The sequence below is a fragment of the Metopolophium dirhodum genome, chromosome 6, assembly GCF_019925205.1.
Source record: "Metopolophium dirhodum isolate CAU chromosome 6, ASM1992520v1, whole genome shotgun sequence".
NCBI classification, from domain to species: Eukaryota; Metazoa; Arthropoda; class Insecta; order Hemiptera; family Aphididae; genus Metopolophium; species Metopolophium dirhodum.
This window is the reverse complement of record NC_083565.1, coordinates 27,590,568-27,616,309: the sequence shown is the minus strand read 5'-3', so window position 1 is coordinate 27,616,309 and position 25,742 is coordinate 27,590,568. Positions and strand designations below refer to the sequence as shown.

General features: G+C 26.4%; 2 long non-coding RNA genes across 2 annotated transcripts; one reads left to right on the top strand and one right to left on the bottom strand.

The window, feature by feature from the left end:
* Positions 1-1,318: 1,318 nt before the first annotated feature.
* LOC132947073 (uncharacterized) lies at positions 1,319-7,690 on the bottom strand. Its single transcript, XR_009664825.1, has 3 exons — positions 7,544-7,690; positions 4,352-4,570; positions 1,319-3,162 (listed from the first exon to the last, which is right to left on the bottom strand). It is a non-coding gene; the product is annotated as an uncharacterized LOC132947073 (long non-coding RNA).
* A 5,601-nt stretch (positions 7,691-13,291) lies between these two features.
* LOC132946517 (uncharacterized) lies at positions 13,292-21,963 on the top strand. The gene is made up of 3 exons (XR_009664733.1): positions 13,292-13,413; positions 17,600-17,750; positions 21,928-21,963. It is a non-coding gene; the product is annotated as an uncharacterized LOC132946517 (long non-coding RNA).
* The last annotated feature ends 3,779 nt before the right edge of the window (positions 21,964-25,742 follow it).

Below are 25,742 nucleotides of genomic sequence, written 5' to 3'. Positions count from 1 at the left end.
AAAAATAAATAATCCAAAAGTCCTAACAAGCCCAGATTAAGATAATTTATAATAATAATAATATAGATACCTATTATCTAAGATTTCTTAATTTAACACAAGATGCTTCATAAGTTTGTATACCTATAACAAAAAAAAAGTCTGACGGAGTGTAAAATTAAATTTTATGAGTGTTTGAAATTTTTATAACATTGCAGTATGTTTACTCGATTTTGATGTAGCGATAATCTTATTTTGTTGTTATTCAAAAATGAATAACTGTAGGTACTTGAAATTTACACCATACCTATATTTATTTTGTACATTTCTGTACTTGATGAATATTTTTTGATAATAATATATATTTTAGTAAGATTACTGATTAGTTATTAATTCCATATTTCCATTCACTTTATATTGGAAATCCACTTCAAAGTCAAACTGAAATACCTTGACTTGAAATTTAGTAACAACCACAGTTCTCAAGTAGGTACCTCATAATCTGTTGTCCAATTTCCATTCTTTCAATATAAAAATATAAAACCGATTGGAAAGGCTTTCAGTTTTCATAAATTTTCAACATTCTAAATAAACAATTATAATTTTAGTTAAGCCTAAATAATAGTATTTATTGGCAGTATTTAGCTGTAAGTTTTTTTTTTTGTATGCGATCCTCTAGATTAGGGATGGAAACTGGTAGACCGCGTGCTATTTTTCACTGGTCTGTACTACATTTTAATTTAGTTGATAAAAATATGAAATGTTAAGATTTTTTGTACCTATTTTATTTTATTTTATTTATAAAATTATTGAAATTGATATAATGTTTATCGTTAAACATAGATATATTAATTCTCATCTAGTATTGAACTATTAAATGTAAATAATATTATATTATTTATAGGGGTATGGTTTTTTTTTTGCTTTCTATGTTCTCTGGCCCACTATAGTTTTGCACATTCAAAATTGGCCCTCTAGTAGCATTGAGTGGCCCTCCCTGCTCTAGATGAAAAAAATATTACTACTTGCCTTAAAAATTATTCACTTTTATTTTAATTGCTTACCTAGTCAGTAGATATTTGCATTTTCATAGAATTTGATTATAATGCTCTATAATCTATAATCTATGTGAATAAAAATATCAAGTTGATAGTATTTATCTAAAATATATTTATTATTTTTGTGTCTATATAAAATGTATTTAGCTTTTTTAGTATCATTAAAATATATCATAATATGCATAATGTTTACAGAGTATTATGATTTATGAATAAACAGATTTAAATTAAATATGTTTATTAGTTGTATATTAATTGGAATGTATTAAGATAAATTGCCAACTGTGTATTATCAAAATTCAAAGTGTTAGAAAATTGTTTATTGCATTTAAATATTACAAAATATAATGTTGCATATTTGGTAATGCAACAAATTGCATTAAAATATTTAAATCATTAGTAAAATATTTTTGACTTCATATTATGTTAGATCAATAAACAGCCAGCAAACTGTTTGCTTCCATTACCGCCACGAAAACACATAATATATTGAAAGTGGTAAAAAATTGTGGCTAATAATTAACTATAATCAACCAGAAAAACTGTTTCCGTATGTTAGAAGACGTTGTTTAGGTTATGCTGTACTATAATTAAAACATGCTAAGTACTTACATTTTTATAAAATAAAATATTAATTACACACAGTTTTGTGAAATAACAGGCCACCGATTAGTACAGAATTTTAATTTAATTTACACTCTTAATTTATAATTTAAACACAGTACATATACAGTAAATAATAATACATAATATATTAAACGATAGTAAACATAAATATTTTAAACAATCTTGAACGTATGGTTGAGATTATTATTTTATACTTCTATTACACATTCATATCCATGTGAGTAGCATTATACGCGTGAAAATATAAATGGTGGAAAACGATTATTAGTTAAATCGTATTTTAACCTTTACTTTGTTGACTCGGCGGACTAACATGGGGTCGTGATGGCGATGGTAAATCGAGTTTTGAATGAAATGTTTCACGATGACATTAATTATTTATATTTTATAATAATAAAGCCAATATTAGAAGAGTTTAATAGGTTGAATTTAACATTTCAAAAAAACTTTGTTGACATTGGAAAATCGTATGATGATATATGTGGACTATTTATGTTTTTAGCAAAAAAAATAATGAAAATATCTTCCACTTCCTCGGATTTTAACAGTATTAGACAAAACATATCTAATGAAACTGCTTATCTTCCAGCAGATAAATGTAACTTTGGTATACAGTACTATCAAGTAATAAATACACTTAAAATTGTATCGGATACTAAATATGTTGTTGATATTAAAGCACTGTCATTTATAAAAGCTTTATTATTTGAATTAGACAAAAGACTTCCAGATAATTTAAAATTATTTCAAAAACTTCAGTATTTTTCTCCAAAACAATGCCTCAATCAATTACATACAAAATTTTCCAATTTACCATTTATTCATCAATTTCTTGAACCATCTATGTTTTCATCTTTAGAAGTACAATGGGAAAACATCATAAATATTAATTGGTCTTTTCATTTATCTGAAGAAGAGTTAGATGATAGTTATGCGTTCTGGTCTATGCTATATTTTTTTAAAGATGCTTGTGGATCATTCATTTTTAGAGATCTATCTGAGTTTGTACTGAAAGTATTATGTCTATCTTCAAGCAATGCCGTTGTTGAAAGGGTATTTTCAATAATGAATGCTATTAAAACCCGATCTAGAAATAGAATGAACTTTTCTATGTTGGATAGTCTATTGAGAATTAGAAGTACTTTTACATCAAAGACTAAATGTTGTATTGAATTTTCACCCACAAAGTCTATGTATGAGAAATTTAATTAAGCCTATCTAATCTACCAACTAAAATATATTTATCTACAAAATTATGTTATACATATAAAATATTTTAAACAGTCTCGAATGAATGGTGGAGATTATTATTTTATACTTATAGTACACGTTCATATTCATTTGAGTAGCATTTTACACGTGAATTGGTGGAAAACGATTATTAGTTAAATCATATTTTAACCTTTCTTTTGTTAACTCGGCTTTGATAAACAATTTCATAATTTACACATTACAATTTCCAGTTCTGTTTGGATTTGTATTTTGAAGTTTCTAAAACCTGTAGATTAAGAAAAAAAAAATTATAAATTGTATCAGAAGTTTTAGGGGCCTTGCTAGTCGCTACAACTATTATTTAAGAAGCAACATTCAGGCAATTTCTTGTCTTAGTCGCCCGGGATCTATGCGTTAGCTGTAAACGACTGTTTTTTTTCTCTCTCTGGCCCACGCGCAACATGTACAAAACGCATTAACGCAGAACAATTTTTTCCATGTTTTTAATTAATCTTAGAGTAAAATCATTTATTACAAAAAACGATAGAGAATAATATTTTTGAGGGAATGAAATCTTTTTGTAATACGTGATTTTACTCTAAGATTTCTTAAAAACATAGAAAAAATTATTCTTCGTAAATGGGTTTTGTCTATGTTGCGAATGGGCCAGAGAGAGAGAGACAACAAATAGTGCGCTGACATCCTCATAAGTGCTGGTACCACTTTCGTATGCGTATGCACATATCAATCACTCCATAACAATATAATATTCACAATACAAATTTTACATCAACTTACTTATTGTTTAAACAAAATTAAAATAAGTGATGATGTCAGTGCACTATTTGTTTTCTCTCTCTGAACTAGGGCAACATAACAAATTTTACATTTACAATAATGATTACAATCATAATCATTTTTAAAATTAAAGAAAAATTACCTCTTATAAAATGTAAAGGTAAGATTATTATCTATTGCATCTCATAGGAATTTTATTATATTTTAAATTTAAAGTTATGAGAATTTTAAAATTGTAATTTTTTTTTACATTTTAAAATACTCATAACTAGCTTTAAAATTAAAATATAATTAAACGCCTACAAGATGTCCTATATAACAATCATCTTAACGTCGTCTGATTTTGATTCTGAAAAAATATTTGAATTCAGCAGAAAAATGTGTGTAGATCGTACAAAACATTTTCGATTTTTAATTTTAATTTTGATATGAAAAAATTCATATTTTTAAGTTTTCAATTACAGTTCACAATAATAAAATATTTAATTTTTACAAATTGTTCTATACCCGTCTATGGACAACTCTATCAAGTTCAAATTTTTTTTCATAATCAAAATCAGACCTCGTAAACTAACATTAATTTTGTCAAAACTTAAGGTCTTTTAAGCTAAAATGTACAGTAGCAGCTAGGCCCCTTAAGTAAGCATTTTATCTGTTTCAATAGATTAATAAAATACCATGTTATAAAATAATGATCCTTCCGGTGTATTCATCCCAGGCATATTTTCTGTTAAATTATCGATCAGGTTTATTATCTTCCATGTCAAGAATCAAAAATAATTGTTTACCAGACAATCTTTAGTGTCCAAGGGACACATTGAAAGGTGCCATTTTTCTTGTCTTTAACAGAAGGATTGAAGGAAAGCACTATCAAAACATAGCCATTGGAAAAAAACCTAATATCAAAAACAAATTCAAATACCATACATTTTAGTAAAATATATTTGGTTATGTCATTTTAACAAAAATAAAAAAACAAATAAATTCAGATAGGTACTGGATGAATCACTATTTATATACAGTATTGCCACCTATGTATTCTTTTATATAGTCTTAAAATGTATGAATAATATAATTAAAATGATAACTTTTAAGTCTTTAAGTATTGTCAGTTTTCATACATATAAAAATCACAATTATTATTGTAAATGTAATAAAACAAATGTTTAAAATAGTATTACTAAAATTCTGAATTTTAGTTAGTTGCTAAATATTTCCTATTGGTATATAGTCACAATTTTTTTTTTTAAAGTATCTAAAGTTAAAATATTAACAAAATACGTAAAAATTATGAAAATTTGCAAATTATTTTAAATTAGAAATTCATAAAAAATTTTCTTTTTAAATACAAGATTTATCATAAGTTTGTCTACCTTTATCAAAAAAAAAATTTCTACAAGAAAGTCAAATTAAATTTTTATGAGCGTTTGAAATTCATATTTTTACAACATTTGATATTCACTCAATTTCTCATGTAACAATTTTCTTATTTTGTTGTAAATAAAAAACGAATGACTTTAAATACTTAAAAATTTCACTGGATGTTTATATTAGCATTTTCTATACACGATAAAATTTTGAAAATAATTTGACTCTTTTTGAGCTGTTCACGGACATTGTCAGTTAGCATATAAAGTTCAAATTTTGACAAATTTAAAATTTAATAATTATTTTGTAAACAATTTTTTTTTATAAGCATTTAAAGTTCAAATGTTGACAACATTTATCAAATTTATAATTTATTAATTATTTTGTGGTTAAAAATTTATGAAATGTTTAACTTTTATAGCTAAGGATTGAAAATTTAAAACAAGGTTCCACGTAAATAGGTTATATATAAATTACTTTATTCACAATAATATCATCAAATATACTTGGTAAAATCATAAGCTGACTGACCGTTTTCGCTCAGAATCGTTTTTCTTATACAATGATATTATATCATTGAATTCAAATTTAACACCATCCATTACAGTGACCCGCTTGTAACCTACTGTACAATAGAGTGACATCCACTTACCCACCTATTTTTAGGTATTTGTTTATTATCGCCCTTTTAGTATTTACTGGCCAGTGCAAACAATTTATCACACTACCACGGCAACCTCACATTAGTAATCGACAAACAGTCTTTACTTAATATATCTAAAATACTTAATTAAGTAAATCTTACTTTTAGGTTAGTCTAGTATGTCATCAATTTATGGAAAAGGGGTTAATACTTCTTATAATATTTTTAATAATATTATAACCATATTAGTATGTAGTCGACTTGTCGTTATATTGTAGATATGTATAATTTAAAGTGGGTATTTAACCTATCTTGCGAAAGTGATTAGCTAATTATAAAATATTGTTAAAAATTAATTTTATTGATTTAATTCCTGCAATATTTAATAATGGCATTCAATTTTTACAACAAAAATATATTCTTAAAACTAATAAAATGTATGATATTGAATGATCTTTATAAGACTGTCTTATTTTATTCATGTGTAATTATGAGATATTTCCTAATTAAATTATTACCAATGCCACTATTAATCGTAATGAACATATTATTATTTGAAAGTTTTGTAATGGTATTATATTATAAAAAATATCATAGTACAACGGACAGTCACTCCAGTGTCGGGGCAATAATAAACAAGTACATACTGTTTTTAAAAAAATCTTATTATTACCAATTTATATATTACTATTAATTGTAATGAACATATTATTATTTAAAATTTTTTGAGTTATTTTACATATGCAACGACCAATAAATTTTCAGTACATTGGGTTGTTCAATGAATATTTGTCGCCAATTTCTATCATACGGGACTAAACTGTTGACGTTTGAAGGCCAGAATCTAAATAAAAGATATACTAATAATCAATTATTCAAATAAATAAAAAAATTAATTAATTTCTTGTATATTTTTGTCAAAAATTCATTCTATTCTATAAATTATAGCAAATACAAATGAATAGGTATGGCTGGTTACCTCTCAAATGTACAAAGTATAAAAAATAAAGAACCATTTTTAACAACATAAACTCTGAACGTAAATTCTTCTTAATAGATAGTCAAAATAAAAATAAACTTTGAATTGTATTTGTTTAAACAAATTAAAGTAATTAAATTAAATGATAAAAACTGTAGAATTTGTTAAAATATCTTTGCACAATTTCATATACAATTAGATAAGTTAGTTTTGAATTTTGAAATGTAATATTATTAATCTTCTTAACTCACTAATTTAGTATGAATCACAAATTGAATTTTTATACAGTAAATATCAAGAAAATAAAGTATAATAAAATTAATATTTTAACAGTTTTTTTAGGTATTTATTAATATTGCCCTTTAAGTCTTTACCGATCAGTGCATACAATTTATCACACTGCTACCAGACAACTTCACATCAGTAATCGGCAAACGGTCTTTACCTAATATGTCTAAGATTTTAATACTCATGATCGATATTTCTCTATATTTCTATAATATCTTACTTAAAGGTTAGCTAAATATAAATTATTGTAAAAAATTAATTTTATTGATTTCTTGTAATATTAATATTGGCATTCAATTTTTACAACAAAAATATATTCTTAAAACTCATAAAATGTATGATATTTAAAGATCTTTATAAGACTGTCTTATTTTTTTCATGTGTAATTATGAGATATTACCTAAATAAATTATTACTTATGCCACTATTAATTGTAATGAACATATTATTATTTGAAATTTTTTGAAAACGGTATTATATTGTAATAAATATCATAGTACAACGGACAGTCACTCCAGTGTCGGGGCAATAATAAACAAGTACCTACTGTTTTTAAAAAAAATAATTTAAATGTTCAATAAGTTAACTTACTTGAAGCATGCTGGATGCCATAACTCGAGATCTCTGGCACACAAGTACCAACCATGACAAACAGCTGCACACTGTTCTAACATATGTAGATAGAGATCATAAGATACAACCCACCTAAATATGTATACAACAGCTGAAAAATGTGTGATCTATGTATATCTATAACACAAATAAAATAGTAATAGAACAATCAAAACATTTAAAGAGTTGGATATTGTCATACTAGTTATGAACGTGCTGGAAAGCATATAAGAGGTCCCATTATTCTCTGAACTCTCAAGAAAAGGTCTTCTTGGTTATCATATTCGTCTTTGCTTTTGTCATTGCTCACATTATTTTCATCTGCTAAAAAGAAAATGCATTAAGTCCATTCCACAAATACTTAAGTTACAGTTCTCACTAGTTGTATCAATAGAGCGTAAGACAAATTTAGCACTCGATTGTAGCAACACCTCGTAGTGGAAACCTTCATGTTCATAGTCAACTTGCGGATCAACACTTTAGCATCGTCCTGCAAAATAATTTAATAAACAACATGGAGGACTAACATGGGGTCGTGATGGCGATGGTAAACACTACACCTTAACTCTCCTCATAACGAAACAATATTTTTTGCAAGTATATAAACCAGCGGGTACCTCGGAAGACGTCGTCGGCGTCGCATCCAAGTCGGTGTGGCGTTTAACCTGCGATGTGGTTGGATCTCTTATTAAACGACTTAATGAAGTTTTGACTGCGGTGAGTCCCATAAAAGTCAACGAAAACCACGAGCATCAGCAGTAGAGATAGGATGATCAGCCTGGCATGTAAACGATCGTGGTACAACACGTAAAGGATAAGCATCGCCGATCGCCTTGAGCACCACTCAGTTGTAACTTGTATTTAGGTCAGTACCTACAATGATAATATAGTAGCAGTTTATTGTAATATTATAATATTATTATTAAGTATTATTCATAATATTATTATCTTCGTACTTAGTGTGATCGAAGTATCGTCGCCGAGTCGCCGACAACGAACGGGAAACGACGTAGGTAGTGAAAATCAATAATAAAAACGACGGTGATAACACGGACGAGATGATAATAGTATCACTATATTATATTTTATAGTTGATGTCGAAGAGTCAACAGCGTTTGGTCATTTATCTATTCTGTGGTTTGATCGGTGTTTGCCAACAAAAAAAACGAAAACCATTGTAAGGCCTTTGTCACACTTGCGTTTTTTCCGTAGCGGAATTGGTGTGAAAATATAAACTTGATACTACAGCTCAGTATAAGTTTTAATAGGTACTTCAGTTTTATTTCATTTGTCATACAGAACAAACCGTTTGTCGTATTAAAATAATATATTATGGAACTATCAGAACTTTTAGACGACGTCGAGTTGGTATGTGTCGCGCTCGCTGCTGACACAGTTGAGCGAAACCGTATTTATTGGGTCCACCCACTCAATGCTCAGAGAATAACTTTGGGTGAGTTCCACTGCTTATACTCTGACTTGAGACAATATCCGGATCGTTTTTTTAATTACTATCGTATGTCAATTAAATCATTTGACGAATTGGTGATTTTATTGAGACCATAAATATCTGAAACGAGCTCCACCTTCAGAGAAACTATTGGCGTTGAAGAACAGCTGACAGTTACATTAAGAAAATATAATATTTTTTATTTAAAAAGGCGAGCAATTACATACAATTTTATTCCTATTTATAAACAAAAAAAAAATTGATAATATCCATAAACAGCTCAAAACGAGTCAACATATTTTGAACATTTTATCAAGTACCTATCTATAGGAATTGATAAAATAAACACATGGTGTAAATTTCATGAATCTATAGGTAGTATTCGTTATTGAATTACAACTAAATAAGAATACCGCTAAATGGGACATAGAGTTGTAAAAATTTGAAGTTCAAACGATCATAAAAATTTAATTTGACTTTTCGGTAGACATTTTTTTTTCATAAAAATTTAAAACAAAATATAGGAGCTTATTAGGAATCTTGTATTATATTTTTAATCTTAGATTTAAAAAGTAAATTTTTTATGGATTTCTAACTCAAGATAATTTGCAAATTATCGTGATTTTTACGTACTTTGTCAAAATTCAAAATTTAAATGCTTTTCAACTTACCAAATAAAATTTTATGAACATAACTAGAAAAAAAACCAAAATATTCCCATTTTTCTTTAATTTTTTTTTTGTTTTTCCAGACAATTTTGAAAACTACTCACAATTTTTAATTTTTACTCTCTTGTAATATCGAAGTTAAAAAAGGTGGGTAAGTGGATGTCGCTCTGCTGTACAGTAGGTTACAAGTGGGTCACTGTAATGGATGGTGTTAAATTTGAATTCAATGATATAATATCATTGTATAAGAAAAACGATTCTGAGCGAAAACGGTCAGTCAGCTTATGATTTTACCAAGTATATTTGATGATATTATTGTGAATAAAGTAATTTATATATAACCTATTTACGTGGAGCCTTGTTTTAAATTTTCAATCATTAGCCATAAAAGTTAAACATTTTATACATTTTTAACTACAAAGTAATTAATAAATTATAAATTTGATAAATGTTGTCAACATTTGAACTTTAAATGTTTATAAAAAAAAATTGTGCCTATGTATTTGTAATATTTTTCAACTGCTATTAGAACGATATATCAGGAGCTTTATATTAAATTTTCACGCTTTTTTACCCAACAAATAAAAATTTATTGATATTTATAGAAAAAAAAACTAAAAAAATTGAAAACTGACAAAATCCGTAAACAGCTCAAAAAGAGTCAAAATATTTTCAAAATGTTATGGTGTATAGAAAATGCTAATATAAACATTCAGTGAGATTTTCAAGTATCTATAGTCATTCGTTTTTTAATTACAATAAAATAAGAAAATTGTTACATGAGAAATCGAGTAAATGTCAAATGTTGTAAAAATATAAATTTCAGACGCTCCTAAAAATTTAATTTAAGTTTCTTCTAGACATTTTTTTTTTGATAAAGGTGGACAAACTTATGAGTAATCTTATATTACATTTTCAAATCTTAGATTAAAAAAGAAAGATTTTTATGAATTCTCAACTCAAAATAATTTGCTATTTTTCGTGATTTTTCCGTATTTTGTCAAAATTTGAACTTTAAATGCTTATAAATAAAAACTGTGACTAAGGATTTTTTATTTTTCTTTTGACCCCCCAAAGTACCAACTAGATTCACTTTCCTATCAGAAAAGTTACTATTGAAGAAAATCCAAGCACTTTTACTGTCCTAAAAGGTGATGACAGACACAAAAATAAAAAGAAAAACTAAAAAAAAAACACATATCATTGTAAAATCAATACATTCATCGCTTCGCTCAGAATCTAAAATTGAAGAATTATTTTGACTACTTATCGTGTACACATAATATGAATAAAAAATATTTATAATTCATTTTTTAGTAGTCAACATCAATATAACAAGCTGATTGATTTGAAGCATCTGGTGGAATAGGAGAAAATAAGTTAGAATAATTATTATGATTGGAAGAATTTGTAGTTATGTTTTGATGTATATTCGGGACGATGTTGGATATGTATGGTGTTTGGTGTTGAATAGGCATCTGGTTTTGGAAAGTACTTTGGTTGTAGTTATTAGAGACATTGGTTTGAACAGGATATGGATACTGGTTCATTACATTATTAGTTGAAGGTAAATTCCGATTAGTTTGAAAATTAATGTTTTTTAGCATTTGCATTATTTGAATTTTAAAATCAAATTTTTTATCACTTGGCATTTTTTTTAATGTTGGAAGAAGGGATAGTAAAAATAATTTATCTTCATCCAAATCTTCGTTTTCGTTGCTAATTGTTCTTTTAGATAAAATTTCAACCACACTTTTTTAAAAATCAGTCATTTTTTGTTTACGAGGTTGAATTGTTGTTTTTGACTTGGATAATACCTCATTTTCCAGAGGATCAGATTCGACTGTTTCATTATCGATATTATCATGCAGATTATCAATAATGCTTTCGTTTGAGATTACGTTGCTTATAGTACTGTTAAAAAAAATAAAAATTCAGTTAAATAACTTAATAACAGTAAAATACACTGAACTGAGATATAATATTTGGAGCCAGCGTGACAAATTTAAAAATGTGGGTATACTGTATAGTATAAACTATAATATACTATACACTATACTGTAAATTTATTTTTTAAATATGTATATCGTATGTGCTTACTTTTATTTTAAAATTCAATATAATATTTCCAATTAAAAAAATCTCCGAAAAATAACTCGAATAAAATGTTTTTTACATTACTTACAATTTATTCGTATCTAGTACATTATTAACTATAAAAATAAATACATTTAAAAAGAACCAATGCACTCATTTTGTTGTTAATCAAAAAATATTAATCTTAGGTATTTGAAATTTTCATAAAATGTATATTTTATCATTTCCTATACATGATAAAATGTTCAAAATATTAATTTTTGACTCTTTTCATGTTATTTATGGACATTTTCAATTTTCAATTTTTTTAGTTTTTCCTTCTATAAATGTCAATAAAATTGTATTCGTTGGGTCAAAAATTTTATACACACAATGAAATGTACACAATGTTTTGTCGAAAAAAGTATTTAATCCACCCTATTACCAGTAGTAAAATAATTACTTTTTTATAATATTTTGCTGTAATTTATTTAACTTACGAATATTAAGAATATTATAATATATTTATAATAAATAACTTCATTTTTTTTATAGTTATTTAGTTACCGGATCTCGTTTTTCATCTTTACAGCATCAATTTAAAATGGGTATAACTACTATCAGTCAAATAATAAAAAATACATGTATTCAAATATGGAAAGTTTTACAACCCATTGAAATGCCCACACCGACAATCTCTAAATGGATCGAAATTTCAAAAGTTTTTTTCTCAGAAGTTAAATTTCTCAAATTGTATTTGTGCAGTCGATGGGAAGCATATACGCATAGTTTCTCCTCAACATAGTGGCTCAAATTATTTTTGTTACAAAAAGTTTTTTTCAATTTATTGTCCTAATGGCAGTTGTTGATGCTAATTATTGTTTTACAATTGTGGATGTAGGGTCTTATGGCCGTGAAGGAGATACAAATATTTTTAAACAATCTACTTTTGGAAAACAGCTTTACAACAATTCGTTAAAATTACCATCTTCGACTAACCTACCAAATACTGATTCCGCTAAGAATTTCCGCTACAAATATGACATGGATAACCCAAAATAACGTGTTAGGATTTATTTTGGTATCCGCCGAGGAGCGGAAATCCCTGCGGATATCGAAAATCATATATTTAAATACTCCTGGACACATTACAGTGGAATTTCCGCACGGAAAAAAAATACCGCTACACGACGCGATTATTCCGCGGGATTTATTCGCGGCCATCATTATTTGGTAGGTTAGTCGAAGATGGTAATTTTAACGAATTGTTGTAAAGCTGTTTTCCAAAAGTAGATTGTTTAAAAATATTTTTTTATTTTTGTGTCCAAACGGTGATTACAGACGCAAAAAAGAAACACATATATCATTGTAAAATCAATACATTTATCGCTCCGCTCAGAATCTAAAAATTGTATTTGAAAATGCATTAAAAACGTCAAAAGTTTTGTGGTTACAACATAGGTACATGTTACAGTAATATATTATAATATTATTGTTTATATAGTTGATGATTTACAAAAAAAGTGGAAGAATGTTAAAGACTACTATAAAAAAGAAAAAAAAGAACTTCCTTCCGGTTCAGCTGCTACGAAGAAAAAAAAATATGTTTATTTTGAAATGCTTGGGTTTCTGGATAAAACTATTGAACGTAGAAGGTAATACCGTATTATAATTAGAAATCACACAATAATATGTTAATATTAGGGCTAGGATTAAAATGCATTGGTTCTTTTTAAATGTATTTATTTTTATAATTAATAATGTACTAGATACGAATAAATTGTAAGTCATGTAAAAAAAGGTGGATAAGTGGATGTCGCTCTGCTGTACAGTAGGTTACAAGTGGGTCACTTCAATGGATGGTGTTAAATTTGAATTCATTGATATAATATCATTGTATAAGAAAAACGATTCTGAGCGAAAACGGTCAGTCAGCCTATGATTTTACCATGTATATTTGATGATATTATTGTGAATAATGTAATTTATATATAACCTATTTACGTGGAGCCTTGTTTTAAATTTTCAATCCTTAGCCATAAAAGTTAAAAATGTATAAATTTATAAATTTTTAACCACAAAATAATTAATAAATTATAAATTTGATAAAAGTTGTCAACATTTGAACTTTAAATGCTTATAAAAAAAAATTGTGCCTATGTATTTTTAATATTTTTCAACTGCTATTAGAACGATATATCAGGAGCTTTATATTAAATTTTCACGCTTTTTTACCCAACAAATAAAAATTTATTGTTATTTATAGAAAAAAAAACTAAAAAAATTGAAAACTGACAAAATCCGTAAACAGCTCAAAAAGAGTAAAAATATTTTCAAAATGTTATGGTGTATAGAAAATGCTAATATAAACATTCAGTGAAATTTCAAGTATCTACAGTCATTCGTTTTTTAATGACAATAAAATAAGAAAATTGTTACATGAGAAATCGAGTAAATATCAAATGTTGTAAGAATATAAATTTCAGACGCTCCTAAAAATTTAATTTAAGTTTCTTATAGACATTTTTTTTTTTGATAAAGGTGGACAAACTTATGAGTAATCTTATATTACATTTTCAAATCTTAGATTTAAAAAGAAAAATTTTTATGAATTCTCAACTCAAAATAATTTGCTATTTTTCGTGATTTTTCCGTATTTTGTCAAAATTTGAACTTTAAATGCTTATAAATAAAAACTGTGTCAAAGGATTTTTAATTTTTTTCATCTGCCTTTGAAACAATAACCTAGGAGCCTTTTATTAAATTCTCAAGCTTTTTTACTCAACAGATAAAATTTTATTGATATTTATAGAAAAAAAAACTAAAAAAAATTGAAAACTGACAATGGTCGTAAACAGCTCAAAAAGAGTCAAAATATTTTGTAAATTTTATGGTGTATAGAAAATGCTAATATAATCATTCAGTCAAAATTTCATGTCCCTACGGTCATTTGTTTTAGAGTTATACCAAAAACCAAAATCGATTGTCTCGAAAACAGATTTTGCGTAAAAATTCCCGTTTTTCCTTAATTTTTCTTTTGTTTTTCACGTCGCTTGTGAAAACTACTGGGAAATTTTTACTTTTGACCCCCCAAAGTACCAACTAGATTCACTTTCCTATCAGAAAAGTTACTATTGAAGAAAATCCAAGCACTTTTACTGTCCTAAAAGGTGATGACAGACACAAAAATAAAAAAAAAAACACACATCATTGTAAAATCAATACATTCATCGCTTCGCTCAGAATCTAAAATTGAAGAATTATTTTGACTACTTATCGTGTACACACACACACAAAATAACACATCATTTTTAAAATTCTATGACGATAAAAAACAACATTTTATTTAATTATTTATTATTTTATAATATGAATAAAAAAACATTTATAATTCATTTTTTAGTAGTCAACATCAATGTAACAAGCTGATTGATTTGAAGCATCTGGTGGACTAGGAAAAAATAAGTTAGAATAATTATTATGATTGGAAGAATTTGTAGTTATGTTTTGATGTATATTCGGGACGGTGTTGGATATGTATGGTGTTTGGTGTTGAATAGGCATCTGGTTTTGGAAAGTACTTTGGTTGTAGTTATTAGAGACATTGGTTTGAACAGGATATGGATACTGGTTCATTACATTATTAGTTGAAGGTAAATTCCGATTAGTTTGAAAATTAATGTTTTTTAGCATTTGCATTATTTGAATTTTAAAATCAAATTTTTTATCACTTGGCATTTTTTTAATGTTGGAAGAAGGGATAGTAAAAATAATTTATCTTCATCCAAATCTTCGTTTTCGTTGCTAATTGTTCTTTTAGATAAAATTTCAACCACACTTTTTTGAAAATCAGTCATTTTTTGTTTACGAGGTTGAATTGTTGTTTTTGACTTGGATAATACCTCATTTTCCAGAGGATCAGATTCGACTGTTTCATTATCGATATTATCATGCAGGTTATCAATAATGCTTTCGTTTGAGATTACGTTGCTTATAGTACTGTTAAAAAAAATAAAAATTCAGTTAAATAACTTAATAACAGTAAAATACACTGAACTGAGATATTATATTTGGAGCCAGCGTGACAAATTTAAAAATGTGGGTATACTGTATAGTATAAACTATAATATACTATACACTATACTGTAAATTTATTTTTTAAATATGTATATCGTATGTGCTTACTTTTATTTTAAAATTCAATATAATATTTCCAATTAAAAAAATCTCCGAAAAATAACTCGAATAAAATTTTTTTTACATTACTTACAATTTATTCGTATCTAGTACATTATTAACTATAAGAATAAATACATTTAAAAAGAACCAATGCACTCATTTTGTTGTTGATCAAAAAATATTAATCTTAGGTATTTGAAATTTTCATAAAATGTATATTTTATCATTTCCTATACATGATAAAATGTTCAAAATATTAATTTTTGACTCTTTTCATGTTATTTATGGACATTTTCAATTTTCAATTTTTTTAGTTTTTCCTTCTATAAATGTCAATAAAATTGTATTCGTTGGGTCAAAAAGCTTGAATATTTTAAACAAGGTTCCTCATAAGTTCATATAATAGCAGTTGAAAAATATTGAAAATACATAAAATACATTTATAAACGTGCCTACACAATTTTACATGTTAAATGCATTTGATAAAAGGGCATTTTTTTGATATTTTTAGGGCATTTAAATCCCAGCCCTAATTATTATATTTTATACACACAATGAAATGTACACAATGTTTTGTCGAAAAAAGTATTTAATCCACCCTATTACCAGTAGTAAAATAATTACTTTTTTATAATATTTTGCTGTAATTTATTTAACTTACGAATATTAAGAATATTATAATATATTTATAATAAATAACTTCATTTTTTTTATAGTTATTTAGTTACCGGATCTCGTTTTTCATCTTTACAGCATCAATTTAAAATGGGTAGAACTACTATCAGTCAAATAATAAAAAATACATGTATTCAAATATGGAAAGTTTTACAACCCATTGAAATGCCCACACCGACAATCTCTAAATGGATCGAAATTTCAAAAGTTTTTTTCTCAGAAGTTAAATTTCTCAAATTGTATTTGTGCAGTCGATGGGAAGCATATACGCATAGTTTCTCCTCCACATAGTGGCTCAAATTATTTTTGTTACAAAAAGTTTTTTTTCAATTGTCCTAATGGCAGTTGTTGATGCTAATTATTGTTTTACAATTGTGGATGTAGGGTCTTATGGCCGTGAAGGAGATACAAATATTTTTAAACAATCTACTTTTGGAAAACAGCTTTACAACAATTCGTTAAAATTACCATCTTCGACTAACCTACCAAATACTGATTCCGCTAAGAATTTCCGCTACAAATATGACATGGATAACCCAAAATAACGTGTTAGGATTTATTTTGGTATCCGCCGAGGAGCGGAAATCCCTGCGGATATCGAAAATCATATATTTAAATACTCCTGGACACATTACAGTGGAAATTCCGCACGGAAAAAAAATACCGCTACACGACGCGATTATTCCGCGGGATTTATTCGCGGCCATCATTATTTGGTAGGTTAGTCGAAGATGGTAATTTTAACGAATTGTTGTAAAGCTGTTTTCCAAAAGTAGATTGTTTGAAAATATTTTTTTATTTATGTGTCAAAACGGTGATTACAGACGCAAAAAAGAAACACATATATCATTGTAAAATCAATACATTTATCGCTCCGCTCAGAATCTAAAAATTGTATTTGAAAATGCATTAAAAACGTCAAAAGTTTTGTGGTTACAACATAGGTACATGTTACAGTAATATATTATAATATTATTGTTTATATAGTTGATGATTTACAAAAAAAGTGGAAGAATGTTAAAGACTACTATAAAAAAGAAAAAAAAGAACTTCCTTCCGGTTCAGCTGCTACGAAGAAAAAAAAATATGTTTATTTTGAAATGCTTGGGTTTCTGGATAAAACTATTGAACGTAGAAGGTAATACCGTATTATAATTAGAAATCACACAATAATATGTTAATATTAGGGCTAGGATTAAAATGCATTGGTTCTTTTCAAATGTATTTATTTTTATAATTAATAATGTACTAGATACGAATAAATTGTAAGTCATGTAAAAAAAGGTGGATAAGTGGATGTCGCTCTGCTGTACAGTAGGTTACAAGTGGGTCACTTTAATGGATGATGTTAAATTTGAATTCATTGATATAATATCATTGTATAAGAAAAACGATTCTGAGCGAAAACGGTCAGTCAGCCTATGATTTTACCAAGTATATTTGATGATATTATTGTGAATAAAGTAATTTATATATAACCTATTTACGTGGAGCCTTGTTTTAAATTTTCAATCATTAGCCATAAAAGTTAAACATTTTATACATTTTTAACTACAAAGTAATTAATAAATTATAAATTTGATAAATGTTGTCAACATTTGAACTTTAAATGTTTATAAAAAAAAATTGTGCCTATGTATTTGTAATATTTTTCAACTGCTATTAGAACGATATATCAGGAGCTTTATATTAAATTTTCACGCTTTTTTACCCAACAAATAAAAATTTATTGTTATTTATAGAAAAAAAAACTAAAAAAATTGAAAACTGACAAAATCCGTAAACAGCTCAAAAAGAGTAAAAATATTTTCAAAATGTTATGGTGTATAGAAAATGCTAATATAAACATTCAGTGAAATTTCAAGTATCTACAGTCATTCGTTTTTTAATGACAATAAAATAAGAAAATTGTTACATGAGAAATCGAGTAAATATCAAATGTTGTAAAAATATAAATTTCAGACGCTCCTAAAAATTTAATTTAAGTTTCTTATAGACATTTTTTTTTTGATAAAGGTGGACAAACTTATGAGTAATCTTATATTACATTTTCAAATCTTAGATTTAAAAAGAAAAATTTTTATGAATTCTCAACTCAAAATAATTTGCTATTTTTCGTGATTTTTCCGTATTTTGTCAAAATTTTAACTTTAAATGCTTATAAATAAAAACTGTGACTAAGGATTTTTAATTTTTTTCATCTGCCTTTGAAACAATAACCTAGGAGCCTTTTATTAAATTCTCAAGCTTTTTTACTCAACAGATAAAATTTTATTGATATTTATAGAAAAAAAAACTAAAAAAATTGAAAACTGACAATGGTCGTAAACAGCTCAAAAAGAGTCAAAATATTTTGTAAATTTTATGGTGTATAGAAAATGCTAATATAATCATTCAGTCAAAATTTCATGTCCCTACGGTCATTTGTTTTAGAGTTATACCAAAAACCAAAATCGATTGTCTCGAAAACAGATTTTGCGTAAAAATTCCCGTTTTTCCTTAATTTTTCTTTTGTTTTTCACGTCGCTTGTGAAAACTACTGGGAAATTTTTACTTTTGACCCCCCAAAGTACCAACTAGATTCACTTTCCTATCAGAAAAGTTACTATTGAAGAAAATCCAAGCACTTTTACTGTCCTAAAAGGTGATGACAGACACAAAAATAAAAAAAAAAACACACATCATTGTAAAATCAATACATTCATCGCTTCGCTCAGAATCTAAAATTGAAGAATTATTTTGACTACTTATCGTGTACACACACACACAAAATAACACATCATTTTTAAAATTCTATGACGATAAAAAACAACATTTTATTTAATTATTTATTATTTTATAATATGAATAAAAAAACATTTATAATTCATTTTTTAGTAGTCAACATCAATGTAACAAGCTGATTGATTTGAAGCATCTGGTGGACTAGGAAAAAATAAGTTAGAATAATTATTATGATTGGAAGAATTTGTAGTTATGTTTTGATGTATATTCGGGACGGTGTTGGATATGTATGGTGTTTGGTGTTGAATAGGCATCTGGTTTTGGAAAGTACTTTGGTTGTAGTTATTAGAGACATTGGTTTGAACAGGATATGGATACTGGTTCATTACATTATTAGTTGAAGGTAAATTCCGATTAGTTTGAAAATTAATGTTTTTTAGCATTTGCATTATTTGAATTTTAAAATCAAATTTTTTATCACTTGGCATTTTTTTAATGTTGGAAGAAGGGATAGTAAAAATAATTTATCTTCATCCAAATCTTCGTTTTCGTTGCTAATTGTTCTTTTAGATAAAATTTCAACCACACTTTTTTGAAAATCAGTCATTTTTTGTTTACGAGGTTGAATTGTTGTTTTTGACTTGGATAATACCTCATTTTCCAGAGGATCAGATTCGACTGTTTCATTATCGATATTATCATGCAGGTTATCAATAATGCTTTCGTTTGAGATTACGTTGCTTATAGTACTGTTAAAAAAAATAAAAATTCAGTTAAATAACTTAATAACAGTAAAATACACTGAACTGAGATATTATATTTGGAGCCAGCGTGACAAATTTAAAAATGTGGGTATACTGTATAGTATAAACTATAATATACTATACACTATACTGTAAATTTATTTTTTAAATATGTATATCGTATGTGCTTACTTTTATTTTAAAATTCAATATAATATTTCCAATTAAAAAAATCTCCGAAAAATAACTCGAATAAAATTTTTTTTACATTACTTACAATTTATTCGTATCTAGTACATTATTAACTATAAGAATAAATACATTTAAAAAGAACCAATGCACTCATTTTGTTGTTGATCAAAAAATATTAATCTTAGGTATTTGAAATTTTCATAAAATGTATATTTTATCATTTCCTATACATGATAAAATGTTCAAAATATTAATTTTTGACTCTTTTCATGTTATTTATGGACATTTTCAATTTTCAATTTTTTTAGTTTTTCCTTCTATAAATGTCAATAAAATTGTATTCGTTGGGTCAAAAAGCTTGAATATTTTAAACAAGGTTCCTCATAAGTTCATATAATAGCAGTTGAAAAATATTGAAAATACATAAAATACATTTATAAACGTGCCTACACAATTTTACATGTTAAATGCATTTGATAAAAGGGCATTTTTTTGATATTTTTAGGGCATTTAAATCCCAGCCCTAATTATTATATTTTATACACACAATGAAATGTACACAATGTTTTGTCGAAAAAAGTATTTAATCCACCCTATTACCAGTAGTAAAATAATTACTTTTTTATAATATTTTGCTGTAATTTATTTAACTTACGAATATTAAGAATATTATAATATATTTATAATAAATAACTTCATTTTTTTTATAGTTATTTAGTTACCGGATCTCGTTTTTCATCTTTACAGCATCAATTTAAAATGGGTAGAACTACTATCAGTCAAATAATAAAAAATACATGTATTCAAATATGGAAAGTTTTACAACCCATTGAAATGCCCACACCGACAATCTCTAAATGGATCGAAATTTCAAAAGTTTTTTTCTCAGAAGTTAAATTTCTCAAATTGTATTTGTGCAGTCGATGGGAAGCATATACGCATAGTTTCTCCTCCACATAGTGGCTCAAATTATTTTTGTTACAAAAAGTTTTTTTTCAATTGTCCTAATGGCAGTTGTTGATGCTAATTATTGTTTTACAATTGTGGATGTAGGGTCTTATGGCCGTGAAGGAGATACAAATATTTTTAAACAATCTACTTTTGGAAAACAGCTTTACAACAATTCGTTAAAATTACCATCTTCGACTAACCTACCAAATACTGATTCCGCTAAGAATTTCCGCTACAAATATGACATGGATAACCCAAAATAACGTGTTAGGATTTATTTTGGTATCCGCCGAGGAGCGGAAATCCCTGCGGATATCGAAAATCATATATTTAAATACTCCTGGACACATTACAGTGGAAATTCCGCACGGAAAAAAAATACCGCTACACGACGCGATTATTCCGCGGGATTTATTCGCGGCCATCATTATTTGGTAGGTTAGTCGAAGATGGTAATTTTAACGAATTGTTGTAAAGCTGTTTTCCAAAAGTAGATTGTTTGAAAATATTTTTTTATTTATGTGTCAAAACGGTGATTACAGACGCAAAAAAGAAACACATATATCATTGTAAAATCAATACATTTATCGCTCCGCTCAGAATCTAAAAATTGTATTTGAAAATGCATTAAAAACGTCAAAAGTTTTGTGGTTACAACATAGGTACATGTTACAGTAATATATTATAATATTATTGTTTATATAGTTGATGATTTACAAAAAAAGTGGAAGAATGTTAAAGACTACTATAAAAAAGAAAAAAAAGAACTTCCTTCCGGTTCAGCTGCTACGAAGAAAAAAAAATATGTTTATTTTGAAATGCTTGGGTTTCTGGATAAAACTATTGAACGTAGAAGGTAATACCGTATTATAATTAGAAATCACACAATAATATGTTAATATTAGGGCTAGGATTAAAATGCATTGGTTCTTTTTAAATGTATTTATTTTTATAATTAATAATGTACTAGATACGAATAAATTGTAAGTCATGTAAAAAAAGGTGGATAAGTGGATGTCGCTCCGCTGTACAGTAGGTTACAAGTGGGTCACTTTAATGGATGGTGTTAAATTTGAATTCATTGATATAATATCATTGTATAAGAAAAACGATTCTGAGCGAAAACGGTCAGTCAGCCTATGATTTTACCAAGTATATTTGATGATATTATTGTGAATAAAGTAATTTATATATAACCTATTTACGTGGAGCCTTGTTTTAAATTTTCAATCATTAGCCATAAAAGTTAAACATTTTATACATTTTTAACTACAAAGTAATTAATAAATTATAAATTTGATAAATGTTGTCAACATTTGAACTTTAAATGTTTATAAAAAAAAATTGTGCCTATGTATTTGTAATATTTTTCAACTGCTATTAGAACGATATATCAGGAGCTTTATATTAAATTTTCACGCTTTTTTACCCAACAAATAAAAATTTATTGTTATTTATAGAAAAAAAAACTAAAAAAATTGAAAACTGACAAAATCCGTAAACAGCTCAAAAAGAGTAAAAATATTTTCAAAATGTTATGGTGTATAGAAAATGCTAATATAAACATTCAGTGAAATTTCAAGTATCTACAGTCATTCGTTTTTTAATGACAATAAAATAAGAAAATTGTTACATGAGAAATCGAGTAAATATCAAATGTTGTAAGAATATAAATTTCAGACGCTCCTAAAAATTTAATTTAAGTTTCTTATAGACATTTTTTTTTTGATAAAGGTGGACAAACTTATGAGTAATCTTATATTACATTTTCAAATCTTAGATTTAAAAAGAAAAATTTTTATGAATTCTCAACTCAAAATAATTTGCTATTTTTCGTGATTTTTCCGTATTTTGTCAAAATTTGAACTTTAAATGCTTATAAATAAAAACTGTGTCAAAGGATTTTTAATTTTTTTCATCTGCCTTTGAAACAATAACCTAGGAGCCTTTTATTAAATTCTCAAGCTTTTTTACTCAACAGATAAAATTTTATTGATATTTATAGAAAAAAAAACTAAAAAAATTGAAAACTGACAATGGTCGTAAACACCTCAAAAAGAGTCAAAATATTTTGTAAATTTTATGGTGTATAGAAAATGCTAATATAATCATTCAGTCAAAATTTCATGTCCCTACGGTCATTTGTTTTAGAGTTATACCAAAAACCAAAATCGATTGTCTCGAAAACAGATTTTGCGTAAAAATTCCCGTTTTTCCTTAATTTTTCTTTTGTTTTTCACGTCGCTTGTGAAAACTACTGGGAAATTTTTACTTTTGACCCCCCAAAGTACCAACTAGATTCACTTTCCTATCAGAAAAGTTACTATTGAAGAAAATCCAAGCACTTTTACTGTCCTAAAAGGTGATGACAGACACAAAAATAAAAAAAAAAACACACATCATTGTAAAATCAATACATTCATCGCTTCGCTCAGAATCTAAAATTGAAGAATTATTTTGACTACTTATCGTGTACACACACACACAAAATAACACATCATTTTTAAAATTCTATGACGATAAAAAACAACATTTTATTTAATTATTTATTATTTTATAATATGAATAAAAAAACATTTATAATTCATTTTTTAGTAGTCAACATCAATGTAACAAGCTGATTGATTTGAAGCATCTGGTGGACTAGGAAAAAATAAGTTAGAATAATTATTATGATTGGAAGAATTTGTAGTTATGTTTTGATGTATATTCGGGACGGTGTTGGATATGTATGGTGTTTGGTGTTGAATAGGCATCTGGTTTTGGAAAGTACTTTGGTTGTAGTTATTAGAGACATTGGTTTGAACAGGATATGGATACTGGTTCATTACATTATTAGTTGAAGGTAAATTCCGATTAGTTTGAAAATTAATGTTTTTTAGCATTTGCATTATTTGAATTTTAAAATCAAATTTTTTATCACTTGGCATTTTTTTAATGTTGGAAGAAGGGATAGTAAAAATAATTTATCTTCATCCAAATCTTCGTTTTCGTTGCTAATTGTTCTTTTAGATAAAATTTCAACCACACTTTTTTGAAAATCAGTCATTTTTTTGTTTACGAGGTTGAATTGTTGTTTTTGACTTGGATAATACCTCATTTTCCAGAGGATCAGATTCGACTGTTTCACTATCGATATTATCATGCAGGTTATCAATAATGCTTTCGTTTGAGATTACGTTGCTTATAGTACTGTTAAAAAAAATAAAAATTCAGTTAAATAACTTAATAACAGTAAAATACACTGAACTGAGATATTATATTTGGAGCCAGCGTGACAAATTTAAAAATGTGGGTATACTGTATAGTATAAACTATAATATACTATACACTATACTGTAAATTTATTTTTTTAAATATGTATATCGTATGTGCTTACTTTTATTTTAAAATTCAATATAATTTTTCCAATTAAAAAAATCTCCGAAAAATAACTCGAATAAAATTTTTTTTACATTACTTACAATTTATTCGTATCTAGTACATTATTAACTATAAGAATAAATACATTTAAAAAGAACCAATGCACTCATTTTGTTGTTGATCAAAAAATATTAATCTTAGGTATTTGAAATTTTCATAAAATGTATATTTTATCATTTCCTATACATGATAAAATGTTCAAAATATTAATTTTTGACTCTTTTCATGTTATTTATGGACATTTTCAATTTTCAATTTTTTTAGTTTTTCCTTCTATAAATGTCAATAAAATTGTATTCGTTGGGTCAAAAAGCTTGAATATTTTAAACAAGGTTCCTCATAAGTTCATATAATAGCAGTTGAAAAATATTGAAAATACATAAAATACATTTATAAACGTGCCTACACAATTTTACATGTTAAATGCATTTGATAAAAGGGCATTTTTTTGATATTTTTAGGGCATTTAAATCCCAGCCCTAATTATTATATTTTATACACACAATGAAATGTACACAATGTTTTGTCGAAAAAAGTATTTAATCCACCCTATTACCAGTAGTAAAATAATTACTTTTTTATAATATTTTGCTGTAATTTATTTAACTTACGAATATTAAGAATATTATAATATATTTATAATAAATAACTTCATTTTTTTTATAGTTATTTAGTTACCGGATCTCGTTTTTCATCTTTACAGCATCAATTTAAAATGGGTAGAACTACTATCAGTCAAATAATAAAAAATACATGTATTCAAATATGGAAAGTTTTACAACCCATTGAAATGCCCACACCGACAATCTCTAAATGGATCGAAATTTCAAAAGTTTTTTTCTCAGAAGTTAAATTTCTCAAATTGTATTTGTGCAGTCGATGGGAAGCATATACGCATAGTTTCTCCTCCACATAGTGGCTCAAATTATTTTTGTTACAAAAAGTTTTTTTTCAATTGTCCTAATGGCAGTTGTTGATGCTAATTATTGTTTTACAATTGTGGATGTAGGGTCTTATGGCCGTGAAGGAGATACAAATATTTTTAAACAATCTACTTTTGGAAAACAGCTTTACAACAATTCGTTAAAATTACCATA